Source organism: Pongo abelii, chromosome 8, assembly GCF_028885655.2.
Source record: "Pongo abelii isolate AG06213 chromosome 8, NHGRI_mPonAbe1-v2.0_pri, whole genome shotgun sequence".
Taxonomy (NCBI): Eukaryota; Metazoa; Chordata; class Mammalia; order Primates; family Hominidae; genus Pongo; species Pongo abelii.
The window spans coordinates 68,675,034-68,690,059 of NC_071993.2; the positions used below are offsets into that span (position 1 = coordinate 68,675,034).

A 15,026-nucleotide genomic window follows, 5' to 3' on the forward strand; every position below is an offset into this window, starting at 1 on the left:
CTCGATTCCCAGCTGAAGCTGAGCAGTGGTTCCCCCACCCTCGCACAGGGCCTGACTCTAATGTCTTCTGATGGGACAAATTGGTGAGCACAACTATTAGCTGAGTGACATCAAAAGGCATTAATCTCTGGTTCCTGAGCAAGACCAGCACCACATTAGTGCCTCACACCCAGTCATTATTAAGACTTTAGCCCAAGGGTGTAATAAATGTTTTATGGCATGCAAACCAAGGTAATGGAATGCAAATCCCATAATATAGCCATACATTTATTTTCTAATGGAGCAGATGATGATGTATTTTATCTCAGAAGAGCTTCCCGATAGGGTCTGCTTGGGAAGTTCGAAGTTAGAGACCCAAAGGGTGAGTGGGTGGCCCTGCTCTGGTGTGGGCTGGGGGTGAGCAAGGGTGGCAGTCACGGTGGGACTTCCCAGGAACAGTCAAGCCTTCATACACACAAACCTTTTGGACAAGCCCATCACTCTTGCTCTAGGTATCCCAAGTACCGCCCCCCTTTGGGAGCATATACTGAACATTCTGAGGCTTAATTACATCCCCTTTGCAGAGTGCCCCCCTCCCAGGATCCCCCACCCCTAACCAGAGCTGCATACCAATAAGCTACTCAGCCAATATGAATTGGCTTTCCAAAAATATGGCTGCATTAAGGTGCAAAATGTTAATGGATGGAAGGGCGCAGGGCTATTTCTCCAGTGAAGTTAGGGCTTTGCATTGGTGCTGTTTTTGTTAAGAAGCCAACACTGTTCAGTTGCAGCCCTGGGGCTGGTAGGGAAGCTGGGCTAACTAGCTGCGGCCACTGCAGCCTTGGGAAGGGCTTTGGTTGACCCAATGCCCCAGGTTTTTCTGGCTGCTGCTTCTCCAAAAACAGCTTTCTGATTATTCCAGTTGTCCAAAAAGTGTATGGGCTCCCTTTTAAAGTCAGAGGGCCTCTTCATTCCCAGGAACCCCTTTAGTGACCTCTCTTTTGTCCTTCCCATGCCCAGGCACACAGCACCCACCTGGGCAGCTATCAGGCTCATGGGCCTTATACTGATGCCCAGAGACCTACTCTGTACCTAGATTTATGGGGGCATCAAGAAATCTAAGACCTGCCCCTACCTTGAAGGTCCTGATGATGTAACTAGGGAAAAGGACACACATCTGGAAAGAAATTAACAATGTAAATGATTTAATGGTCACCTGAGTGGTGTATTTGAGGAGTACAGGTTTCCTTGTAGGATTTTTTTTTTTAAGGCATCCATTGAGAAAAAAGAAATGAACACTATCAGAGAAGAATCCTGATGGAGATACTGTTTTGAGCTAGAGGTATTGAAGACCCCTTAAGGTAAAAAATGCATGACTTGGCTCTTCCCTCAGAGAGCTCATACTAGGTGTTCAATTCACATTGGTTTCTGAATGGTTTGAAAACAATGATACCCATTCTCAGAGGGCTGAGACTGGATCTAGAATTGGCACTTCAATGCTTGGCAGTACTTTTGACCTTCTAATATGCCCTCTTGTTTTCCAGAACAATATTGACAACAATAATTTATTGAAAATTTACATCAGACCCTGTGCTAAGCCTTCATTATTTTACTGAATTTTAAAACAACACTAAGAGGAAAGTTCCTTTAAGATTCTATTGAGAGATGACAGAAGAAACTAAGTCTCTGAGTGAGTCTTACCCAACTTAGTAAGAGCTGGGATTATAACTGGACCTCCCTGCCTGCAAAGCCCATCCTATATTGTCTGCCTCTCCAAATCACAGTAACAGGGGTCAAAGGAGTAAAGCATTGTATTCAAGGACACAGAGCCTCTGGTTTCAGGGCCTGCTGTCTCCTGCACCACAGTGAGCAGCTCTTGGTTTTTTGTGTGTATTATCCCAGGAGAGGTCTCCTCACACCCAAGGGCCTGTCTCTCTCTCTACCTTCAACTAGTCTGAGGCCAGGAAGAATATCTTCTCACTCTAAGGTATGTCAAATCATGGTTGAACACAACTAAGATCTTAATAACAGTAAATTCAGTGACCCAAATGGATTCTGAGCCTAATTTGAAGATTCTCCATGGATTTGATTTCTCTGTGCTTGGATGCTGTAGGTTGATTGCCCTTGAAGAACAGTTAGGCTGGGATGAGTTACTTGTTGGGTTCTTCTCCAGTTTGACCTGGTAAAGCTTCAGAACAGGCCTCTATAGAACATTATCTTCCAAAGTCTAGAGAATGGGCCAAGCCCACCTGTGGGGGAAGAAAGACAGTAGCGATCAACTCTGAATTCTTCAGGCTGGGTTCAGGGACAGATAGGGGTGGACTTCCAGCAGCCTAAGCAGGATCAGGAATAGGGAGAAGAGAGAGGCACCTGGGGTACAAAATGTAAGGAGGCACCCACTCTCAGAGTCGCACAAGTGCAAACCTTAAAAACAAGGGCCCCCAGGCCGGTCACGGTGGCTCACGCCTGTAATCCCAGCACTTTGGGAGGCTGAGATGGGTGGATCAAGAGATCGAGACCATCCTGGCTAACACGGCGAAACCCCGTCTCTACTAAAAAAATACAAAAAAATTAGCTGGGTGTGGTGGTGGGAGCCTGCAGTCCCAGCTACTAGGGAGGCTGAGGGAGGAGAGTGGCGTGAACCCAGGAGGCAGAGCTTGCAGTGAGCGGAGATCGAGCCACTGCACTCCAGCCTGGGCGACAGAAGCCTCTCCCAAGTGAAGGCAAGAGCGTTACTAGCAGCTCCAGGCTTACTTCTGTCCAGTCCCAGTGGAAAAAGAGAGCTCCTCCTTCCCAAGAGCTGCAGCAATAGCTTTCACTGGCCCAGCCCAAGTCTCATGCCCATGGCTGAAATGATCACTGTGGCTGGGGACTAACCTGCCCTGAATGGTTAGCTCTACCCATGGGCTGACTCCTGGGGACCCCAGACATTCAACCACATTTGGAACCACATAGATTTAGTGAAGATGTGGGTTCTCCAAAGGAGAATCTGGGTGCTCTTGTAAGAGGGGTGGGTGCTGAACAGACAAACTCAAGAGCAGTCAACTCAAGAGCTGGAGACACTTCTAAAACTCTGGCTTCTCTGGAGGCCCACAGGACTCCTGCCCAAATCTGCGTTATTTGTGGGCCTCCTCTGTAGGCTTTCCTGAGGCATGAAATGCTTAAAATGCTTCTTGCTCATCTTTAGCCACCTAACCCTCTTCCCTAAGGCTCTGGCCAATGACTTGTGCATTACAGTCACTCAGGAAGAATTTGCTGACGTTATGAAAGAATGAATGAGGAACTGTGCTAGGGCTGGGCCCAAAACTTTTATTAACTGCGGGGTTAAAAGCTATCGAGGGTCAGGGGCACCGCAAAGGGGCAGAGGGAGTGAGTCAATTAACACCTGCCTTTTTATTTCCAAATCGAATTGTTGCATGAGGTTTGGGGATGATGTAACCACTCGGCAGCGTTGGGGCAGGATTTACGAGCTAGGGTATGTGCAGCAATGGTCTGAGCAGGCAGCTGGTGAGAGGCACTTACACTGACTGCCCTCACTTGGAATCCTCCCAAAAATAATAGCTGTATGATATGAAGGCATCTTGGCAGAAGGACTGCTGCACCCAGGGTGGACCGGAGCTAAATCACTTTTTCCTGGGTTGGTATGGAAGGGTGTCCAGTTCAGGCATGGCTTCGTGTTGGGAGGGGAAAGGAGTGGGAACATTGCGGGGTGGAGTATGAAGGGGCAGGCAGGATAGCACGTTAGCGCAGCCTTAGGGCCTGGGAACGGGGACATGCGCCATTGGAGTCATCCTAGGTTGAGTAGGGACTGGCATTAGCTAACACAGAGAGTCCATTTCTTAATATCCATTCATTGTCTCCTACCTGAGAGGAGCAGGATTAACCTCTGCTGGAAGTTTCTGGGAATGTGGCTGGCACTGTATGAACTCACTCACCACTCCATGCCCTGCTGTAGGGCTCGGGAGGGAGGAAGCAAGGCAGGCCTCCCCTCCTGCCTTTCCCACCAGTGCTTGGGTCCAAACAATGAATTTTCGACTAGGTCATTAAATGCTGATTAAAGTACTGGAGAAAAGAACAGAAGAAAAAACCAACATCAAGTGTTGTATGTACATACACGCTCTCACCCCAGGCCCCCCTTTCCCTTTCTCAAGCTGCCTCAAAGTTCGTTCCAACCCTCCATTGGAAATGCTATAAAAGGCCAGGTTAATTAAGTCCTATATATTACCAGCACAAACACTTCCAACTTTATTCCAGCGGCTCGGTGAGTGAGGAGGAGGCCGGGCAAGGTCCAGGCAGCTCAGGGTAATAAAACAGAAGACTCAATTACCTTGTACATTTGCAGTTTTATAAAATCATTTAAAGTTCTGCCAATGAAAAGCACAGTGGAGAGGCACTGGAATTCTGACATCCAGCAAAAGCTTAGGGAACCAGGATTCCCTTAGAGTTGCCACAGATAGCAAAGTCATCCTGGCCATCTCCCTCTTCCCTGGGCAGGAAAATCCTCTCCATAGAGTGGCCCACGGCAAAATATAGAGGAAGGAAAAAAGGAAAGGGACTCTCCAACGGTGCACTGAGCACCCACTGGGTCTGGAGTCCTGTGCTAGTGCCTTACATAACTCACTGGAGTAGGTATTATCCCCATTTCCAGATGAGGAGACTCAGGCTGCAGAATGAGTCTTTGGTGTCTAACCAAGAGAGACCCAACACCCAGAGCCTGTGCGCCTCGCCTGTTATATTCCAATTCCTGCCCCTCCCTTTAAGCTACCAGGCCTGCTAGCTGCATATCATGGCCCAATATTAGAGGACAGTCTCTGGAGCCCATGGGCCTGGATTCAAATCCCAGTTCTACCACATCTTAGCTGTGTGCTCTTGGGCAAATTACTTAACATCTCTGGGCCTTAGAGAAATTACTTTCCTCATTTGTGCCATTTAATCTGCCAACAATGCCATCAGAAAGGTACTAATATCGTTTTCACATTGCTGTATAAAATGCTTGGAGCCCAGAATATGATATATATTGGTTATTATTGTGATTAGTCATTTTCTTTCTTTCTTTTTGAGACAGAGTCTCGCCTTGTTGCCCAGGCTGGAATGCAGTGATGCCATCGTGGCTCTCTGTAGCCCCAACCTCCTGGGCTCAAGCAATCCTCCCACCTCAACCTCCCGAGTAGCTGGGACGACACGTGTGCACCACCATGCCCAGCTAATTTTTTTTTTTGTAAAGATGGAGCCTCAATATGTTTCCTAAACTAATCTTGAACTCCTGAGCTCAAGCAATCCTCAAAGCTCTGCCTCCCAAAGTGTTGGAATTACAGGTGTGAGCTACTGTGCCCGGCCCTATTGTGATTATTATGCTAGCTATACCTCTACTTGTCTTGACCCACTCATTATGCTTTCCAGTATAATAGCCAGTGAACCAGCTATACAAGCCATGCTCCTGTGCTAAAAAAAGGGTTAGAGGAGTTCTCCCAACTTCTTTCTCTATACCACAGTGACCTAATTCACACACAGATTCTCCCATTTCTAAGTCTTACGGAAGGGCAGGAACCTATTTCCAGTTGAGGAACCCTGTTTTTTCTTGTGGAATGAACAAAAACGAGCTATATATAAATAAAAAAACAACTTGTTTTCTTCTTCAATAAACAGAAACTGTTCGACATGCCTACACCTTGAGAAATGGGAGTAAAAACCTTCCATTCAACAGCAGTCCCCAGGGGGAGGAATTATTCTCTGGGCTATAGCCACAGTGACCCAGAGCAATGTTTCCCAGGAGGCTGGAGAGAATTAAGCCCAAAGTTCTCTCATCTTGATCAAATCTGTCAGGGCCTCAACGGGAGAACCTGGGTGGGGCTGGAGCTGAAAGGCAATGCAGCTATGGACCACCAGGGGCATGAGGGGATAGCAGCTGGCACACGGTAGACTCTGATCACTTGTGCTGACTGAATGAATGACGTTCTAACACCCTGAGGACCTCCCAGAGCCTCCCACGTGGAGAGCTTCCTCTGAGCTAGGCTAATGAGCTACGTGATGTTTTCTTAAAAGATTCACTGTAGGCCGGGTGCGGTGGCTCATGCCTGTAATCCCAGCACTTTGGGAGGCCGAGGCAGGCAGACCACAAGCTCAGGAGATCGAGACCATCCTGGCTAACACGGTGAAACCCCATCTCTACTAAAAATACAAAAAATTAGCCAGGCGTGGTGGCAGGTGCCTGTAGTCCCAGCTACTTGGGAGGCTGAGGCAGGAGAATGGCATGAACCTGGGAGGCAGAGCTTGCAGTAAGCTGAGATTGCGCCACTGCACTCTAGCCTGGGCAACAGAGCAAGATTCCATCTCAAAAAAATAAATAAATAAAATAAATAAAATTTTTAAAAAGGTTCACTGTAGTATCTCCAGTGCCACCCCCTTTTCTAGAATCTTGACATCCCCACTCCTTGAAATTGGGCAGAACTTGCAAATGAAATGTAGCAGATGTCATGCTGCACAACTGGCAAAGCTAAATTCTAAGAGGTAATGTGGCTTTCACTTGTCATTCTCTCCTGGGAACCTGCTGCCATACTGTGAGGAAGCTCAAGCTATCTGGAGAGGCCACACACAAGATATTCTGGCCCAGAGTCCCAGCTAAGGTCCCAGCTGACAGCCAGCCCCACCCACCAGACACATGAGTGAACAAGCCTTCTGATGATGCCAGCCCACAAAAGTTGAGTCACCTTCAGGCTTTGAATCTTCCAGCTGAGGCCCATATGCTGTGGAGCAGAGACAAAGCTTCCCTGCTATACCCCATCTGAATTCCAGACCCATAGAACGTATAAATATAATAAATGGTTGTTTTACACCACTAAATTTGGGGTAATTTCTAACCCAGCAATACATAACCAGGATAACCAAATGTACCTTTCAATGCCAGGTTCAGTTCTGGGGACAGCTGTGTAAGAAGGTCATTGACCAACTGAAGAAATTCCCAAGCACTGTCATCAGGGGAGAGGGGCCTGGAACTCTGACCTAGATGTTGATGGCTAGATGGGAGTGAAGGGTGGGGAAGACTCAGTCATGACCCTCCTATCCCTGAGAGAGGAGTAGGCTTGTTCTAGGTCAGCAGGGAGGTATCGTGGGAAGAGAACAGGCTTCAGACAGGGATCCTAGTGTCTCTCTTGCAGGATACTTGTGCAGATTAAATAAGTGGCAAGCTTGATGCAAGGACTCTGAATAAATAACATCATGAAAGGTTCTTTTGATTACCCATTCCAATCTGCAAATAAATAGGAGGTTTTTATTTTTAAAAAAAGGTGCTGTAGGATGTCTCCTCTGATTTAAGGAAGGGAAGGAAGATTAAAACCTAACTCTGCTTGTCTCGAGGTTTTAACGTGTAGAAAATAGGCATAAGGAGGAGGATGTGGATTGAAGCTTTGGCTTTACAAATAGCAGATGGCTGGGCACCATGGCTCATGCCTGTAATCCCAGCACTTTGGAGGGCCAAGGCGGGCAAATCATTTGAGGTCAGGAGTTTGAGACCAACCTGACCAACATGGTGGAACCCTGTCTCTACTAAAAATACAAAAAAAATTAGCTGGGCGTGGTGGCACATGCCTGTAGTCGCAGCTGCTTGGGAGGCTGAGGCAGGCTTGAACCTGGAAGGCAGAGGTTGCAGTGAGTCGAAATCGTGCCCCTGCACTCCAGCCTGGGCGACAGAGTGAAAGTCCATCTCAAAAAAGGAAAAAAAAAAAAAAAGAAAAGAAAAAAATGAATAGCAGCAGATGCCCAATAACAACAAAGGAAGGGCAGCTATTGGAGCCTGGCATTCTCTGTGTGGCGATCTTTCATTCAAGATTCAAGTTCTTTTTTTTATTTTTATTTTTTAAGAGACAGGGTCTTGCTCTGTCTCCCAGACTGTAGTGCAGTGGCATGATCATAGCTTACTGCTGCCTCAACCTCCTGGGCTCAAGTGATCCTCCCACCTCAGCCTGGGACTGGGACTACAGGCATGCGCCACCATGCCTAGCCAATTTTTTTGTTTTTTTATTTTGTAGAGATAGGGTCCTACTATACTGTGGGGGCTGGTCTTGAACTCCTGGCCTCAAGCAATCCTCCTGCCTCAGCCTCCCAAAGTGCTAGGATTATAGGCATGACCTACCAAGCCCCACAGGATTCAAGTTCTTTCATTGTTATAGGATTATTCAGGCTTTCTATTCTTTTGTCAGTTTTGGTAATCTGTGTTTTTCTATAACTTTGTCCATTTTGTCTGAATTTTCACGTTTATTGGCATAATGTTGCCCAACTGCCTTTTTAATCAATCAGGAAGTTCCCTCTTTGATCAAACCTCCAAAATTGTGTTGTGGGGCAACCCCGTGTTCTCTTGTCCAGTGGCCATGGAGGTAGTGGTTTTGCCACCACCACTTGCAGCCACCTGCCGCATTTTCCTGGCTTCCCAAGGCAGAGTGGAGAATGCATTCTGAGCATCAGCAAGTTAGCACTGCTGTTCACCCAGAAAGTTCAAGGAAAAGCCAAATCCCTTCCCAGCAGAGTCTCCTGAAGACAGCTTAAATGTGCCATTGGATGATTAGGGTTTGGGGCTGACCAAGCCATCTTCCCTACCCCACTTTCAGCGAGTAGCTCCTTTCCTCCTTGCCGATTTCCCAAGCTGAGCCAACACTGAGCTCACTTTGGCAGGAGTGGTCATGCATGTTCCACTCTCGCGTCTATTGCTTATTTATTCTCCACCGAGGACAAGCAGCATCTAGCAGGCTGGGATCTTGGGGTGAGAGGAGAGTTTATGGGGTAGCAAGGGGTTATCTGTTTATCCCAGAGTGATCTCCCATTTGCTCATGCTGAAGTGAGGATGGACAGGTGTCACCTTAGCAATGGTTCAGTGAGCTGCCCGTTTGGGAGGTACCCTGCTGTTTGCCTTTTCCAGGGGAGCCCCCTCCCTTCTTGACAGTTTCAGAAAAACTGCAAAGGATGGGACTGGTGGGTGGTTCTACGGAGCCCTGGCTTTTTGGGGAGTCCCTGGCTTGCAGTCTTCAGACTCCACCTGCCTCCTCAGTTGGGTTTTCCCTGGCACCCCCCTGAGCTCTGCCTCCTTCCGAGGGTGGCTGCCCTGAGGTTTCCTGGCCGCACTGCCCTCCATCTGGCTGCTCAGCTGAGGAGAGCAGAGGACACAAGCAGCTGCTGTGCTGTCTGCCAGGGTCAAAGATCTCCGCAGGGTCAGCCAGGAATTGGCCGCTCAGCCAGCACTGGAACCTGATGCTCTGGGGGATGAGTGAGAGCCTGGGTGGGCACTGAAGGGGTTAAAAGAACGTGGTGGAAGATGGGAGAATGGAGGCACGCGGCACTGCTGGAAAAAAGCTAGCCCTGTGCATGGATAATTAGAACTGAACATCAGTAAACAATGCCTTTTCCCCTCATTAAGGACAAATCTGTATGTATAATGTGCCTATTTTCTCTTTCATTAACTTATAAATGGCCACTACTTTAAAGCCATTTAACCAGCAGTTTTGACTTGCCCGTCAACTCAGGGTCTGACGTGTTTTCTCCCCTCCTACGAGGACAGAGGTGCCCCCCCCTTGGCACACAGCTCCCATGGGGAGAGGTTATGTGGGTGCTCCTCTAAAACACCACCTACAGACCTGTAGCAGTTTCCAGAAGGCAGTGCAGATAGGCGTGGTTGGGGGAGGCGGGGGCCCGGCTCCCATGTGGCTCTTCTGCCCTAGGCCCAGGAAGCCCCTCCTGGTCCATCCCGTACTCTCAGCTGTCCTTGATGACTCACTCACTCTCATGCTCTGAATTGCTTTGTCTGTGCCCTTGAGTTATTAAAGGACCCTAACTCTTCTTTAAATAGGGAGCCCATGAGAATGTGCCCAATCTGCAAGCATTCTTCAAGATGGCCAGCAACAAGCTGGGACCAGAGATCCCAAAAGTAAGATAATGTGCCTGCATTCAGGCAGCTCAGTCCAGCCGAGACCAGCATGCATTCATACGTAGGGAAGTGGTGCCTGAAGAGAGGTTCACATCAAGTGGAAGTCTTCACCGAACCTTGGGAAGGCTTTCCAGATGACAGTGTGTTTCCTCCATCAGCCTGGAAACTTCCTGAGAATTGATATCAAATCAAGTCTTCCTCATCAGGCGAGGTGCTTCAGAGGATATTGACTAGGACCTTCCCAACAGGCTAGGAGATCTTCTGGGGAAAAAGACCAGGTCTCTAGACACCAGGGTTAGGAACTATTGCTCCTATCAGATTGAAAATCCCATGAGGCAGAGATCTATCCGAGGGCAGGGCCTTGCCTCTCTGTCCTTTGCTGGGTAGCCCTCCCAGGACCCCGCATAAAGACAAAGCCTGGCCCCTACGGCAGCCCCTTTGAATCTCTACCTCCTTTTGGGGGCTCCAAATGTGCCCCAAACTTGTGCCAGGGCTTGGGAAGACTAGAGTTAGTGGCAAATGGGAAGAAGGACAATCCTTGCTCTCTGGAGCACCCATAGGCATTTCAATATTGGAGTGGCACTAATCCACACAGAGCAATGGCGAGAGAGGGAAGGGGACTAGAGTGATGAACACTTAGGGAGCACCCACCTTGTGGCGACAAGGGGCATATACATGACCTGTTCTGTTATCCAACGTATAAATTCATAATCCTGGGAGGTGGATAATATTTCCCCATTTTACAAATGGGGAAGAACTGGAGGCCCAGAGAGGTAAAGCAATTCACTCAAAGTCACACAGCCAGTTGGTGGTGGAACTGGGAATCAAACAGTCTGTCCCGTTCTAAAGTCCAGGCTCTTTCCACCATATCCAAATGCCACCTTGGATAAGTAAAAGAGGCTCATGAATAGTAGAGGGACGGGAAGATGAGGAACAAGGAGTAAGAATGGAGGAGTCGACTCTCCTGGGAGCCTCTGCTAAACCTCAACTGCAGGAAAGATTTGGAGAGGCCAAAGACCTTCTGAGGATCTTCTGATGGTGAAGCTGGGGAGAGCCCCACTTCTGAACCCCATCTGTATCTTCCCTGGATATGAAAAGTGGAGAGTCCTCAGGCCTAGTGAGGGACCATGTGCATAAATTCAGTTGTGCCTCAAAAATGCCAACTCCTGGCTGGGCATGGTGACTCACACCAGTAATTCCAGCACTTTGGGAGGCCGAGATGGGCAAATCACTGAAGGTCAGGAGTTTGAGACCAGCCTGGCCAACATGGCGAAACCCCGTCTCTACTAAAAATACAAAAATTAGCCGGGTGTGGTGGTGCATGCCTGTAATCCCAGCTACTCAGGAGGCTGAGGCACAAGAATCACTTGAACCTGGGAGGCAGAGGTTGCAGGAGCTAAGATCACGCCATTGCACTCCACCCTTGGTGACAGGGTGAGACTCCATCTCAAAAAAGAAAAAAAAAATGCCACCTCCTGATAATATTTTAACATTAGGCTGACTTCTGATGGATACTAGGTTGTTCCACTGTTGAGACAAGATCCCCATTATCATGATCATTAGCACTGTTAATCATTCCAAAGAATTGGAAACAACCTGAATACCCATCCACAAGAGGATGTAGATGACTCATCTGTGGAATATGTAGAATGCTAAACAGCATGCATTGCTCAAAGAAATGAAGTAGCTCCATGTGGCAGGACATGGCTAAATCTCCAAGACATACTGCTGAGTGAAAAAAGACAACTTGTGTGTGATATTATTTATGTAAAAAGAAAAAGTGCCAGGCTGGACGCGGTGGCTCATGCCTGTAATCCTAGCACTTTGGGAAGCTGAGGTGGGAGGATCCCTTGAGGCCAGGAGTTCAAGACTAGCCTGGGCAACATAGTGAAACCCTGTCTCTAGAAAAAAAAAAACAAAAAAACAAAAAAAAAAAACCAGCCAGTCCTGGTGGTGTGGGCTTATAGTCCCAGCTACTTAGCAGGCTGAGGCAGGAGGATCGCTTGAACCCAGGAGATCCAGATTACAGTGAGCTATGATCATACTACCACACTCCGGCCAGCAACAGAGTACCTGTCTCAAAAAAACAAGGAAAACAGAAATGGCCAAAGCACTTTCAATGACTACATATTGTACTTAAAGGGTCTGCAAAATACACATCAAGCTGATAACAGTGGTTACCTCTGATTGGGGGTGGTTGTAACCAGATGGGAGGATCAAAGGGGACTTCAAGTTTCGCACGGTGACCACCCGTCCAGGTTTGCCCAGGATGGCTTCTGTTTTCTCTGTTGCTGGTGAAACTAACAACAGCACTGCCTTTCACTCCCCAAAGCATTCAGTTTCAGTGATAAATTACATAGACCCTACTTATCTGCAATGTTTAATTTTTTACACTAAGAATGTATTAATTTATCACTTATGTCATGTCTAATAATGCATAAGGTAGAAGGTAAAGTCCTCCTCCAGCCCTCCAGGCTCCCAGCCCCATTCCTCAGAGGTGAATATTGGTAACAGTTTTCTAGTGTCCTTCCTGAAACTGTAAATCCATATATAACCACATAAGCTTCAAACGGACAAAGAGAAATATGTGATTACACAGTATACACTGTTCTAAAACTTGCTCTTTTCACTTAATGTTGTCTATATCAGGATCATCAGGCAAACCTAATTCACTAGATCCTCAGGGCCCACCAACTGAGGTGCAGATTCAGTGGGTTGGCAGCAGGGCCCACAGATGTATATTTCTGACAGGCTTTCTGGGTGACTCTGGTGACACTGGTCCATGGACTCCATGTTAACTTTAGTCCACAGAACAAACATTCATTTTTTTTGTTCAATAAACAATTTGGACCCTGGTTCTGGGTTTGGCCCTGGCTAAGCTTGGCACTCTGCAGAGAACAGAGTGGAGGCCCTGCCTCCAGGCACAGCCTCAGGTCTCCTTCCAGTGGAACCAGCCGTCACTGGCAGTAGTGATTGCCACTACAGTAGTCGGCTGCAATGGTTATGGGCATGGGCACTGGAATCAGACAGACCTAATCTCGGCCTGTCCTCTTTCTATGTGACTTTGGGAAAAGTACTTAGCCACTCTCTGCCTCAGTTACCTCATCTGCAAAATGGACACAATAATCCCCACATCACATGATGGACACTCAATAAGTTGCAGCCACTATTATTAATAATAAATTAATTATAAGTAATAAATAAGGTTAACATTAAAACTCATGTGGCATTCTTGCCGAAAATGTTCAAATTGAGTTCAATCATGAAGAAACAGACAAATCCAAACTCAAAGACATTCCCCAAAACTGGCCTATACGCTTCAAAAATGTCAATGTCATAAAAGATTTTTTGTAAATGTAGAACTGTTCTACATTTAAAAAGACTGAAGAGACATCCAACTAAATGCAGAGTGTGTTCCAAGATTGGATTATTGATTTTAAAAATATATATATCCATAAAGAACATTATTGGGATAACTGGGGAGATGTGAATATAAACATATTACATTGTAGCAATGTTAAATTTCTTGAGTGTGGTAATTGCACTCTGCAAATGCCCTTGTTCTTAGGAGATGTGTGCTGAAATGTTTAGAAATAAGGTGTCATAATGTCTACAAGTAACTCACAAATGATTCAAAAAATGTGTAGTGGTGGGAGAGAAAAAAGAGAAACAGGAAGGGAGAGAGAGAGAGAGTACATAGCAAAATGTTAACAACTGGTATATTAGGTGAATATATATAGGTGTTCCTAGTCTAGTCTTCCAATTTCTTTTATAGATTTGAAATTTTAAAAATTAAAAAATTAGGAAAAGTGAAATCTAATGGTTTTAAAAAGTACGGCCAGGCGCGGTGGCTCACGCCTGTAATCCCAGCACTTTGGGAGGGTGAGACGGGTGGATCACGAGGTCAGGAGATCGAGACCATCCTGGCTAACACAGTGAAACCCCATCTCTACTAAAAATACAAAAAAATTAGCCAGGCCTGGTGGCAGGCACCTGTAGTCCCAGCTGCTGGGGAGGCTGAGGCAGGAGAATGGTGTGAAGCCGGGAGGCAGAGTTTGCAGTGAGCTGAGATTGTGCCACTGCACTCCAGCCTGGGCAACAGAGTGAGACTCTGTCTCAAAAAAAAAAAAAAAAAGTAATAGGGGCTAGGCACGGTGGCTCACACCTGTAATCCTAACACTTTGGGAGACCAAAGTGGGCAGATCACTTGAGGTCACGAGTTCAAGACCAGCCTGGCCAACATAGTGAAACCTTGTCTCTCCAAAAATTTCAAAAATAAGGCCAGGCACGGTGGCCCATGTCTGTAATCCCAGCACTTTGGGAGGCCAAGGCAGGCGGATCACTTGAGGTCAGGCATTCAAGACCAGCCTGGCCAATATGGTAAAACCCCATCTCAACTAAAAATACAAAAATTAGCCAGGCGTGGTGGCACATGACTGTAATCCCAGCTACTGGGGAGGCTGAAGCAGGAGAATCGCTTGAACCTGGGAGGTAGAGGTTGCAGTGAGCCGAGATCGTGCCACCGCACTCCAGCCTGGATGACAGAGCAAGACTGTCTCAAAAAAAAAAAAGCAAAGAAAACAAATATTAGCTGGGTGTGGTGGCGGGTGCCTATAATCCCAGCTATTCAGAGGCTGAGGCAAGAGAATCACTTGAACCCGGGAGGTGGAGTTTGCAGTGAGCCGAGATCGTGCCACAGCACTCCACTGCACTCGAGATGGGACAGAGGAAGACTCCATCTCAAAAATAATAATAATAACAGGCAAGGTAGTGGTGAATTTGGGAAGAAGGGAGTAACTGGGTGGGGAGCTCACTGGGGACTTCCAGGATGTCCTATTTCTTGACCTCATTATTTGGGAGGATTTTTGAGGTGGGAACCTATTATTTCTCCTCTTTTGTGTATGTATGTTAGGTGTCAACAAAAGCTTTTTTAGAATAATCATCATCATAAACCATCCTTCACAATATCCTATCCTCTGATCTCTGTCTGGAAATGTGAGACAGGCTCAGAGGGAGAGAAGGCTGGGGCTGGGCCCCCCATTTTGACTGTAGTGCCATCTCAGGGAAGGGCAATGAGGCCTGAGTTAAGGACAGCCTGCCCCCTAGGCTGGCCCCTTGGGGAGGACGCAGGCTGCTT

The 15,026-nt window shown here is 47.2% G+C and overlaps 1 long non-coding RNA gene across 2 annotated transcripts in view; it reads right to left on the reverse strand.

Moving 5' to 3' along the window:
• Positions 1 to 1,169: 1,169 nt before the first annotated feature.
• The window catches only part of LOC100938790 (uncharacterized), a 58,829-nt gene continuing 44,972 nt past the window's right edge, over positions 1,170 to 15,026 (reverse strand). Inside the window, exons 2-4 of one of the 2 annotated variants that reach the window (XR_008510473.2) lie at positions 3,844 to 4,041; positions 3,502 to 3,612; positions 1,170 to 2,228 (exon numbers count right to left, since the gene is read on the reverse strand). This is a non-coding gene — a long non-coding RNA (uncharacterized LOC100938790). Of the gene's footprint in view, positions 2,229 to 3,501; positions 4,042 to 15,026 lie in introns of both variants that reach the window. The other variant, XR_152002.5, reaches the window with a different exon arrangement.